General features: G+C 36.1%; 1 protein-coding gene and 1 long non-coding RNA gene across 3 annotated transcripts in view; both read right to left on the bottom strand.

The window, feature by feature from the left end:
* Positions 1-13,542, bottom strand: part of NKAIN3 (sodium/potassium transporting ATPase interacting 3) — a 722,168-nt gene that overhangs the window by 574,120 nt on the left and 134,506 nt on the right. The gene's annotated exons all lie outside the window — the stretch shown is intronic.
* LOC108588633 (uncharacterized) overlaps positions 8,291-13,542 on the bottom strand; it is a 69,249-nt gene continuing 63,997 nt past the window's right edge. The window contains exon 3 of the long non-coding RNA XR_004735395.3: positions 8,291-12,860. This is a non-coding gene — a long non-coding RNA (uncharacterized LOC108588633). The remainder of the gene's footprint in view (positions 12,861-13,542) is intronic.

The raw sequence follows: 13,542 nt of genomic DNA, 5'->3' as shown, positions 1-13,542 counted from the left end.
TTGATAAACCTGACAAAAACAAGCAATGGGGAAAGGATTCCATGTTTAACAAATGGTGTTGGGAAAACTGGCTAGCCATGTGCAGAAAGCAGAAACTGGACCCCTTCCTGACACCTTACACTAAAATTAACTCCAGATGGATTAAAGACTTAAACATAAGACCTGGCACCATAAAAACCCTAGAAGAAAATCTAGGCAAAACTATCCAGGACATAGGAGTAGGCAAGGACTTCATGAACAAAACACCAAAAGCATTGGCAACAAAAGACAAATAGACAAATGGGACCTAATGAAACTCCACAGCTTCTGCACGGCAAAAGAAACAGTCACTAGAGTGGATCGGCAACCAACAGAATGGGAAAAAATGTTTGCAATTTACCCATCTGACAAAGGGCTGATATCCAGAATTTACAAAGAACTCAAACAGATTTACAGGAAAAAAACAAACAAGCCCATTCAAAAGCTGGCAAAGGATATGAACAGATACTTTATGAAAGAAGACATATATGAGGCCAACAATCATATGAAAAAATGCTCATCGTCACTGATCATCAGAGAGATGCAAATCAAAACCACATTGAGATACCATCTCACGCCAGTTAGAATGGCGATCATTAAAAAATCTGGAGACAACAGATGCTGGAGAGGATGTGGAGAAAAAGGAACACTTTTACACTGTTGGTGGGAGTGTAAATTAGTTCAACCATTGTGGAAGACGGTGTGGCGATTCCTCAAGGCCTTAGAAATAGAAATTCCATTTGACCCAGCAATGCCATTACTGGGTATATATCCAAAAGACTATAAATCCTTCTACTATAAGGACACATGTACACGAATGTTCATTGCAGCACTCTTTACAATAGCAAAGACCTGGAATCAACCCAAATGCCCATTGATAATAGACTGGATTGGAAAAATGTGGCACATATACACCATGGAATATTATGCAGCAATCAGAAATGATGAGTTTGTGTCGTTTGTAGGGACATGGATGAATCTGGAGAACATCATCCTCAGCAAACTGACACAAGAACAGAAAATGAAACACCGCATATTCTCACTCATAGGTGGGTGATGAAAAATGAGAACACATGGACACAGAAAGGGGAGTACTAAACACTGGGGTCTATTGGGGGGAAAAGGGGAGGGCCAGTGGGAGGGGGAGGTGGGGAGGGATAGCCTGGGGAGAAAAGCCAAATGTGGGTGAAGGGGAGAAGAAAAGAAAGCACACTGCCATGTGTGTACCTACGCAACTGTCTTGCATGCTCTGCTCATGTACCCCAAAACCTATGATCTAATAAAAAATTAAAAAAAAAAAAGACATTCCTATATTATGATGTCTCTTATTTATTAAAATGCACATTCATTGTGAGACAACTGAACATTTTATTTCATGAAGAAAATAAGCTCGGTCAAAACTTGATTTAAATTTTATACTTTAGTGTTTTCCTTGAATGTATTTAGAGATTTAAATCATCAAAGTTTGACATTAGCCTCTATTTATTCAGCTCTTGATTAAAAAGAAACGCCAGATATAGTATGCACCTAAAGTAAAATAAATACATTTTTTTAAAAATGCAATTGGGAAAACAAAGTTATAAATAATATCTTAAAATGTACTGGTCTTTGAATACCTTCTACATAAGAAAAATAATAATTCAACATAATAAGGTAGAAAAATTACATAATGTGAGGCTTAGGCAAAAATCAATGAATAGACCCAAAGGTAATAGTCAAAAATATTTAACAAGTGGTGTGGCAGTTGCTCCAAATATTCAGAATGAATCCTGGTAGAATGCACCACACTTCAGCACCTGCCCTGACTGAACACCAACCCTGAAGAAAGCCACAAAATAGAATTGATAGTCCTTAAAGAGATGTCAAACTCTATGAAAAATCTCCAAATTGCTTTCCACAATGGCTGAACAAATTTACATTCCCACCAGCAGTATTTAAGTGCTCCCTTTTCTCTACAGCCTTCCTAGCATCTGTCATTTTTGACTTTTTAATGATAGCCATTTTGACTGGTGTGAGATTGTACCACACTGTCGTTCTAATTTGTATTTCTCTGATGATTACTGATGATGAACATTTTTTATTTGTTTGGTGGCTACTTGCGTGTCTTCTTATGAGAGGTGTCTGTTCATGTCTTTTTCCCATTTTTTCATGAGGTTATTTGGAGATTTTTTATTTTTGTTTTTGTTTTTGTCAATTTTTGAAAGAGTCTCGCTGTTCCCCAGACTGCTGTGCAGTGGCATGAACTCTGCTCACTGCAACCTTCACCTCCCAGATTCAAGCCATTCTTATGCCTCAGCCTCCCAAGTAGCTGGGAGTAAAGGCAACCACCACCATGCCCAATTAATTTTTGTATTTTTAGTAGAGACAGGGTTTCACCATGTTGGTCACACTAGTCTCGAACTCCTAACCTCAAGTGTCCCGCCCACCTCTGCCTCCCAAAGTGCTGGGATTACAGGTGTGAGCCACTGCACCCAACGAGGTTGTTTTTTGCTTGTTGATTTGTTTAAGTTCCTTACATATTCTGGATATTAGACCTTCATAGGATACATAGTTTGGGAATATGTTCTCCCATCCTGTAGATTGCCTGTTTAAAGATTTTCTTCTGGGATTTTTATAGTTTGAGGTCTTACATTTAAATCTTTGATCAATTTTGAGTTAATTTTTGAATATAGTGAAATGTAGGTTTCAGTATATACACATATATATAGCTTCAATCTTCTGCATATACTAGCCAGTTATCCCAGCACCACTTACTGAATAGAGTGACATTTCCCCATTTTTTTTCAGCCTGATTGAAGATGAAATGGTTGTAAATGTGTAGCTTTACTTCCACATTTTCTATTCTGTTCCATTAGTCTGTGTGTCTCTTTCTGTTCCAGCACCGTGCTATTTTGATTACTATATCCTTATAGTATAGTTTGAATTTGGGTAGTGTGATGCCTTTGGCCTTGTTCTTTATGCTTAGTATTGCTTTAATTATTTGGACTGTTGATTCCACATGAATTCGAGAATAGTTTTTCATTTCTTCTCATTCTGTAAAGAATAACTTTGGTAGTTTTGTAGTAATAGCACTGAATCTGTACATTGCTTTGGGCAATATGGTCATTTTAACTATATTAATTATTTCAATCCATAAGCAGGAAATGTGTTTCCATTTGTTTATGTCATCTCTGATTTCATTCAGCAGTGTTTTCTACTTCGTCTTGTAGAAAGCTTTCACCCCTTTCATTAGCTGTATTCCTAGGTATTTCATTTTCTTTGCTGCTATTACAGAGATGGGATTGTGTTCATGATTTGACTCTTAGCCTGGACATCGGTGATCTATAGAAATGCTACTGATTATTGTGCGCAGATTTGTATTCAAACTTTAGTAAAATTTTTTTATCAGTTCTAGCAGTCTTTTGACATCATCTTAAGGGTTTTCTCCATATAGAATCACATTATCAGGGAAGAGAGATAGTTTGACATCTTATTTTCCTATTTGGATGCCTTTAGTTTCTCTCTTTTGCCTGGTAATTCTGAGTAGGACTTCCAGTACTATGTTGAATAAGAGTGGTGAGAGTGGGCATCTTTTTCTTGTTCCAAGTTCTCAAGAAGAATGGTTTCAGCCTTTGCCCATTCAATATTATGTTGGCTGTAGATTTGTAATAGCTGGATCTTATCATTTTGAAGCACATTCTTTTAATGTGTAGTTTGTTGAGGCTTTTTATCATGAAGGGATGTTGGATTTTATCAAAAGTTGTTTCTCCTCCTATTGAAAGCATCTCATGTTTTTGCTTTTAATCCTGTTTATATGGTAAATTACATTTATTGATATCTATATGTTAAGCCAGCCTTGCATACCAGGAGTAAAGCCTAATGGATCATGGTGGGTTAAATTTTTTGACATGCTGTGGGAATTTGTATGCTAGTATTTTGTTGATGATTTTTTTTATCTATGTTTATTTGGTATATTGGCCTAAAGTTTTGGTTGGTATTGTATCTCTGACATATTTTGGTGTTATGCTGATGCTTGCTTCATAGAATGACTTAGGGAGGAGCCCCTCTATCTCTATCTTTTTGAATATTTTCAGTAGGATTGGTACTAGCCCTTCTGTGCATGTCTGGTAGAATTCAGCTGTGAATCCATCTGGCCCATGGTTTTTTTTGGTTGGTAGGTTTTCTTTTTTTTTTTTGGTTTTTTTGTTTTTTGTTTTCCCCTGACTCAATTTCAGAGCTTGATTTTGGTCTATGCATGGTTTAAAATCTTTGCCTGATTCAGTCTCAGGAGATTATGTGTTTACTGTAATTTATCCATTTTCTCTAAATTTTCTAAATTGTGTGCATAGAGTTGTTCATAATATACTCCAAGGATCTTTTGTATTTCTGTGGGATCATTTGTAATGTCATTCTTATAATTTCTGATTGTACTTATTTGAATCGTCTTTTTTTATTCTTTGTTAAGCTAGCTAGTGGTCTATCAAATTTGTTTATTTTTTTTTCAAAGTATCAATTCTTGGTTTTACTGATTTTGTATCAATTCTTGCATCTCAATTTCATTAGTTCTCTAATTTCAGAGCTACCATTCAACCCAGCAATCCCCTTTCTGGGCATATATGCAAAGGAAAATAGATCATTGTACCAAAAAGACACATATACTTATATGTTCATTGCCTTGTTATTCACAATAGCAAACCCATAGAATCAACCTAAGTGCCCATCAGTGGTGGATGGGCAAAAAAAAAAAAAAAAAAAAAGTGACATATACACACCATGGAATACTATACAGCCACAAAAAAGAATAAAATCATATCATTTGCAGCAGCATGGTTGATACTTGAGGCCACTATCCTAACCAGGGACAGAAATTAATGCAGGGACAGAAAACCAAATACCACACATTCTCACTTGTAAGTGAGACCTAAACATTGAACACACATGGGCATGAACATGGGAACAGTATACACTGCAAAGTACAGAGGGGGACATGCAGGTGGAGGACATGGGTCCAAAAATTACCTATTGGGTGCTATGTTCACTACCTGGGTGCAATGTACCCATGTAACAAACCTGAACTTGTAGTCCCTATATCTTAAAAATAGTTGAAAAACATCAAAACTCATTACAAACTTTAAAAAGTTGCTAAATATTGGAGGATAACATTTTTCTGCTTGAAAGCATATGTGTATAATTTTTTAATATTTATATAAAAAGTAAGCCAGGAATATAAGGTACTAAACAAAAAAATGATAAACTATATGGCCACAATATAAAATTTTCTGAATTTTTACTTAGTGTTAAATAATTTTTAAAATTTGTAAAGGAAAGTATTTTTTAAAAAACTCTGAAGTTGAATATTTTTCTTCTTGGTCTTAGCAAACAACAAAATAAAAAAATAAAGATCAAATAGAATCTTAAATGAAATTTAAATTTTTTTAACCCTATAGTGTAACATGAATGAATATTAACATCTCGGGGAATGGAAAAACTTTCTAAGTATAATGGTAATAAAAATGTAACCATAGACCTCTAAAATTCCAATCAATAAAAAGTAGTATAAGAAAAATACTCAAAATGAGTACAACAGATATTATAGGCTAGGCATGGTGGCTTATGCCTATAATCCAAGCACTTTGGGAGGCCAAGGCAGGAGGATGACCTGAAGTCAGGAGTTCAAGACCAGATTGACCAACATGATGAAATCCTGTCTCTACTAAAAACACAAAATTAGCTTGGCCTGGTAGCATGTGTCTGTAATCCCAGCTACTTGGAAGGATGAGTCAGAGGAATCGCTTTAACCCTGGAGGTGGAGGTTACAGTGAGCCGAGATCATGCCACTGGACTCCAGCCTGGGCAACAAGAGTGAAATGCCATTTAAAAAAAAAAAAAAGTTAACATAGATATTATCCAGAAAGCCCTTTACAAGAAATAGTTTTAAAAATACTTCTGTGAGAAAAATAGCACAAAGCACTAATGTGCAATTGATATAAGAAACTAAATTCATGAAGAAATATCAACCTCACCAGTGATCAAATATTTCTCTGCATAGCAGAGAGTAATAACTCTTCAAAACACTTTTAATTTTTTTCCCCAATATTTAGTTTCTAGTTATCAGCTGGATATTTACAAACTCAAAATAAACACTATAATGCCCAGTTTCTCTAACAATTAGATTTGGTCAGGTGACAACTTTCTGACTAATGGATATAAATAGTTTTAGAAACAAATTTACTAATTTTTTCAATAAAGAAGACTCCACTGTTCCCTTAAATAGAAAGGAAATTCTACTTCCCTTCCCTTTGTTATTTTCCTCCATAATGCTGTTTGGACATGGTGATGGCAGTGATGTGCTAACTTAGACCGAGTAGGTGAGAGCAAAAAGTTTACAGCCACAGAAATCTTTGGAAAATCATTGCAGAAAAAGCTACTGCCAGACATGAATCACCTCTACTTCCTCTAAACCACTAAGTGAGAAAAACACAAACATCTATATTCTTTACACTACAGTTTTTAAAGAATCTCTAAATGCAATTGAACTTTAGTGCTCAATAAGAAACATGCTTATTTTTAATCTTTCATATATTAATGATGTTTAAATTATTGCATTTGTTATTAGTGATTGCGATAGGGGTACAGGTATACTCTACAGGTGAGAGTAAAATCACCAGTTCAGTTTTATGGGCTGCATACTGCACAACTCCAGGGGCTGTGAATATTCACATATATACAGAAACATACCTATTGGCCCTAGGTGGATGTATAAGCTTGTACAGCTTTTAAAAATATGTTTTAAAAGTACTGATCAAAAGTCTTAGCAGATTATGATTCTACTTAAAATCTACTGTGATAAGTAATGTGATGAATAAGTAGAGCTATATTCAAAATTTTGTGTTAAAAGTTTTATTACATAAAAGAACAATGGGTAGCAACAGTATCTAAAATACGTGGTAAAAATAAATAAAATAGATAGGTGAATATATAGCTCTAATATAGTTAGTAAACACTATACCACAGAGTGAGACCCTGTCTCTAAATACATATCTGTTACAGAGTGAGACCCTAGACCCTATAGCGTACTGTAGCATCTCACTCTGTAACAAATATGTATTTGGAGACAGGGTCTCACTCTGTTACCCAGCCTAGTATGCAGTGGTACCATCATAGCTCATTGCAGCCTCCAGCTCCTGGCCTAAAGTGATCCTCTCATCTCAGCCTCCTGGTAGCTACTAGGGACACACACCACAACATATACCTAATATGTGTATACTATAGAGACGTGATCTCTCTATGTTGTCTAGGCTGGTCTCTAACTCCTGTCCTCAAACCATCCTTCCATATCAGCATCCTAAACCACTGGGATTACAGGCACGAACCTAAACATTATATTTTAGAAAACTATCTAGTCTTGTCAGATAATGAATTCTATGCAATATAATTTTTTCAACTCTCTACCTACCATGATCCTAGAGGATGGAAAAAAGCATCCAAGTATATATATGTAAAAATACTGGTAAAATCTATTAAAATGTTAAAATATTTAATATAAAAATATTAATATATTTATCTCTGAGTGGTTGATTTATGAGGTTTTTTTCTTTGTTAATACCTACTATTATTTCCTTTTTTTACAGTAAGCATAGAATATTTGGAAAGTCAATTAAAATTAATGCCTAAAAGCCCAGGAAAAAATCATAAATACAAACATCATTGCAAATGTCTATATTACAAACATTCTAATTTGGCCAGTGATTACAGTATCAGCATTGTGGCTAATTTGATAATGACAAAGGAAAATACATTATTTACAACTGAAACAAATGGAAACATTGCTTGAAACTTATTCTAAATGAACATTTTCTAGAAAGTGACCTATGGAACAACAGAATTGTCTATTTTATTTGCCATAATCACATATGAATTTAAGAAAAATTCAATCCCCTTTTCAAATGCAGGATTAGAGATGCAAATACCTAACAGAGGAATATTCTTAAGTATTTGGTGTGCGTAAAGACTTCATATAAATCAGTAGATTCATTAAAATATATTTTAAGATCTAAATTAAAATGGTATAAATGGTATCTCAATATGTATAAATATTATGCTTTGAAATATAACATTTTAACTTTATTATTACAGGTCTTTCTCAGGACCAGTGATAAACAATAGTTTATAGCCCAGAAAGCAACAGCTTCCAAATATAAATTTATATGGTTTTTAAATAAAAGTGACTAAAGTATCTTACTTGTATTTTTACGAGAAAAATAAAAAATTTATACCTTTAGTGATGTATTTTATTTTCTTAAGTTTGAAAAACAAATCTCGGGCATGATCTAACTTTTACATATTTCTTAAATTTATGAAAGTGCTCTCTTAAAAGTTCACATACATAGTTCATATATTACCACAGAAAAATTCAGGTTAGGTGAGTCCTTCTCCCTTTTAAGACACTGAAAACATTATCAAATAAATTACATACTTGAGGTAAATAATGAATAGTTGCCCATATCAGTTCAACAAGCATTTATTGAATACCGTGCATGTACTCAGTCACGTGTTAGGCACTGGGGATAGACACTAAGTATAAGGAGTGACTTCTCTGTGGAAAAACTTTGGAACAATATTTTATTAAACATGGTTTAATAAATTATCCTTGATTTTACTGTAGTGAGCCATATTGATCAAATAACTTATATTCTTATTGGCGAAAGGAGACTAATAAATTTCAAATAATTGGATACTGGTATGAAATGATTTACAGCCAAGTAATAACTTGTATGGTGTAAATTATTAATAGTTTGTTAGTTAAAAGAAAAGAAAAATCAGTGAGCCTCTAAAATGAGAATGGCTCATCAAGAACACTTGAATGTCCGCGCCCGATCTCGTCAGATCTCGGAAGCAAAGCGTGGTCGGGCCTGGTTAGTACTTGGATGGGAGACCACCTGGGAATACCGAGTGCCGTAGGCAAAAACAAAAAACAAAAAAACACTTGAATGTCAAGGCATAGCAAGATGGTCAAATAGAAACATCCACTGATGATTGTCTCCACAGGAACACCAAATTGGACAACTATTCACACAAAAAAGCACCTTCATAAGAACCAATAATGAGATGAGTAATTACAGTACCTGATTTTAACTTCACATCACTGAAAAAGGTATTGAAGAGGGTAGAAAAGATGACCATGCCACCCCCTACCACTACCCAGAAGCAGCACCGTAGCATGGAAAATCTATGTACTTAGGGCAAGGAGAGAGCAGTGATTGTGGGACTCTGAATTGGAACTCAGTGCTTCTTTGCCACAGTAGAAGGTAACACCAAGCAGAACTCAGTGAGCACTCACAGAGGGAACATTTATGCCAGCTCTAGCCAGAGGAAAATTGTTAATCCCAGTGGCAAGAACCTGAGATCTGGCAGCCCCATCACCACAGGCTAATAAAGTACTCTGTGGTCCTACCTAAATTTGAAAGGGAGCCTAAGCCACAAAGCCTTGCAATTCCTGATCAAGTCTTGGTACTGTGCTGGGCTCAGAGCCAGTGAACCTGTTGGGGAAGCCACCCAGTGAGATGCCAGCAGGGGTGGCCAAGGAGTGCTTTTGCCACCCCTAGCCCAATGCCAGAAAACTCAGCTTGCAGCTTTAGGAGAGGCTCTTTCTTTTTGCTTAAAAAGAAGAAATGGAAAAGTAAAGAGGACTTCGTCTTCCAACTTGGGTATTAGCTCAGCCACAGTAGGATACGGTACCAGGCAGAGTACTGAGGCCCCTATTCCAGGGCCTGCTTTCCTAGTGACATTTCCAAACAAACCCTGGGCTGGAAGGAAACCCTCTTGCTTGAAGGGAAACAGCCCCAGCAGGACTCATCACCTGCTGACTGAAGAGTCCTTGGGCCTGAATAATCAGCAGGGATACCTAGGCAGTACTCACCAATGGGTCATGGGTGAGACTCAGGAGTGTGATTACTTTAGGTGTGACCTAACACCTAATTCTCAGCTGTGTGGGCCATGGGGAAGGGACTCCTTCTGTTTGAGAAAAGGAGAGATAAAAGTAAAAAGGATTTTGTCTTATAGCATAGGTAAGAGCTCAGGCACGGTAGGTTACAGCACTGTATTAGTCCATACTCACACTGTTATAAGAACATGCCCTGAATGGTGGGTCACAAGCCAGGATGATTCTAGCCAGGATGATTCACCGCCAGCTGATTCTAGACCTCTAGAAACTTGAGTTAACATAGTACATAGCCAGGCAGTGGTTACCATGGACCTCAGGTGAGACCCAGAGTTATGCTGATTTTGGGCTTCACTCAGAGCAGTCCCCATGATGGTGTCATCCCTTCCCCAGACCAAGAAGCTCAGCTTAGAGATAGACAGATTCTGTTTATTTGGGAGAAAGTAAGGGGAAGGAACAAGAGTCTGTGCCTGATCATCTTGATAATTCTTCCAGATCTCATCCAAAACCACAAAGACAGGACTTCTAGAAGTCTTCAAGAGCCTAACAGTTACTGGGCATGGGGTTCTCCCTAATGCAGACATGGCTGCAGTAACCAAAAACTTAGATAAAAATACTCAAGTCCCTTTGGATACCTGGAAAGTCTTCCCAAGAAAAACAGGCACAGACTGCAAACACTACTGTAAATACCTAACTCCTCAATGCCTAGGTAAAGATGAATACCCATCAGCATCAAGACAATCCAGTAAAACATGCAATCACCAGATGAACTAAGTAAGTCACCAGTGAAACATTATGGAGAGAGAGATATACGACCTTAACAGCCAGAAAAGTCAAAATAGTTCTTTTGAGGAAACTCAACAAAATTCACAATGACACAGAATGAACTCCGAGTCCTACCAGAAATTTAACCAAGATTGAAATACAAATCCAGCTACTTCTCTTGGCTGGACTGTTGTCCTAGCCCCATCCTCTCTTGCCAGACTATTTATTGTATTATCCTTCTCCCAACTCCTGTGCTTCCACTGTGTCTCCATATTTCACATCTTTTAAGTAATAACAAGAGTGATTTTATTGAAACATAAATCAGATCATGCTTAAAATTCTCCAGCGGCATCTGAAGGCAATTCATATGAAATTGAAAAACTTCACCAGGACCTACAACTCCCCACATAAACTATCTCCTGCCCTGTCTAAGTCCCTACGACCTATCAATTCACACCCTGTTCACTGCTCCAGCCCCAGTGGCCTTGCTTTCATCTTTTGCCTGTGCTTAGCTCATTTGTTTTCAGAGCCTCTGCACATGCTGTTACCTCCTACTCGAATGCTCTATCTTAAGAGCAACACATGGCTATCTTCTTTTCATCGAGTCTCAGCCCAAATCATGACCTTTTTCTTGACTTCTCCATGATTTATATTTTTCACAGCCTTTATCACTTTCTGAAATTACCTTATGTCTTAACTATCTTCCTTACTAGATTCAGGAAAAGGGGACTTTATCATGGACTTCACTGCCCTATTTCCCATTTAAAGAGACTTGATAGAGTAGTAAAAGGACTAAACCACTCTAAATCCCATGCCTAGAGCAACGCCTGGCTTTTAGAAAATGCTCTCTATATTTTTGATGAATAAGTCAATGAATGAATGAATAAATGATACAAGCCAAAAACTGTGCTAGGTGCTTGAAATTCAGAAGTAAATTAGAAAAACACAGTGCCTACCCCCAACTCTCAGAATCTACGTTATTTTCTCCCAAAGGATGTAAAGTGTAAACAGAAGCATGAAGAATAGAAAGGAGTAGACAAGTAGAGAGTGTGGGAAAAGTTTTCCATGAAGATGCAGATCACCGAAGGCTGTGCGTATAACCCTTGTGACGAGTATAAACTTTCCCACGGGGAAATGAAAAAGGTCTAGAAAGGTTTTAAATAAGGAAGTGATACCATCTCATTAAATCATAATCAAAGCTGAACTCAGACACTTGCAACTAAGCTACGTTTTATCAAAAACCAAAAGTGTAGTCTTATGGGGCTGATGCTTTGGGTTAGGGTAGGGAGGGTTAGTGGTGAATGGCAAGTTCCTAGGAGTGTGCATAATTGTTTTTTCAAGATTCACAGTATATCACTCCCTGAATAAATAATATAAGGCTACAACACTAGTCAGAGAGCTGAGTGGTGGCTCAAATAGCAATCTTTATATACATATATAAACGTCTCAAAGCTCAGAAGCACTTTTATTTTTCTGGTAAAACTACTTCACTTATGACTTAGTCCCAATTTTTATATTTTGCCTCCCTAGGAAAGACTCAGTATTATTTTCTTCCTTTTATTCTGGAGTGATATAATTCAGACGTGCTAAACTGTATTTTTAAAAAGTACACTGACATGATCCTTTCAGATTTCTCCCCATGGTTATAAGGAGTGATGTTTTATTCATGGATATTTACACTTAGTTTAGCCACTTAATAATAATTCAACCCTCTTTGCATAAGATGCACATTTCTCTGAAATGAACATTTTAGAATATAGATATTTAATGTTCATTCTTTATTTTGTGTCCTGATTCTTTTAACAATATTCATGGAATTCCTATTGTGCAGAAGGTGCTGTGGTCACAGGAATATCAAGCAGGAAGATCATGATCATTTCAAAATAAAATCAAAAGTAAGATGTCAAACCTGTAAACAATTTATTCAGATAATTGACCTTTGTTTCAAAAGTGCATATACTTATTTTTGTCCATATTTACAAATATATTAATCAAATAATTTGATTCTTTTCTTCATGTTCCGTTTCATAAGCCAGGTTTGCTGAAATAATACATGTGCGTATGTTTGTGGGTAGACGTTCTCTCCTCAGCTTCTCCATTTGAAGCCAGAAGCTCACCCTTTCACTTCTTTGGATCCTCAGCACTTTTTGCACAGGGCCTGGCACAAAGGAGGCAGTCATGAAATAGTTACTGCCTGGAGTAGAATGGGATAATATTGATATTTGGCTGTTAGATTTTACTATCTGCAATTTTTAAAAATAGTTATAAAATTCATATACAAACTGGTTCTATGTTAATGATGCCCCATACAAGCTGACAATATCCAATGTTTGCAAATCAACTTTTGTGTTCTTTTGCAGCTATATTCTATTTAGTTTATTTTTATATCACCTGTACCTGTGATTCCCCAATGAACTGTTTTTGAAGAACAAGGATGTTTGCATGTGAATAATTTATTTACATTTTGTTCCACCCACCAATTTGATGAACATTGAAGTATAGCATAATCACAGGCATATTGTGTTAATATTAAAGCCATGTAAAATTAGGGCAGAAGTTGGTTTTGCATTAGTAAAAGTCCTCATTGCTGCAAAATATTTTCACATGATCAACATTAGAAATGCAGAAATGTAAATAAAGTTCTCCAAGGATTCAAGAACTTGAGTTCACTGGAATGTAGGTATTCCTGGGATTCCTGTAAAGCTTTTGTTGAATTTACTTATCTAGCAGAATAATAATTTTAAAGCAAATTTGTATTTCTAGTTCAGCAGATGTGAAAATTAGTTAAGTAACTTACATTTGAACACATAAAAATGTCGATCATTTTTCCTTCATTGACT

Source organism: Callithrix jacchus, chromosome 16 (assembly GCF_049354715.1).
Source record: "Callithrix jacchus isolate 240 chromosome 16, calJac240_pri, whole genome shotgun sequence".
NCBI lineage: Eukaryota > Metazoa > Chordata > Mammalia > Primates > Cebidae > Callithrix > Callithrix jacchus.
Note: the sequence above shows the minus strand (reverse complement) of the source record. Positions and strands in the feature narration are given on the sequence as shown.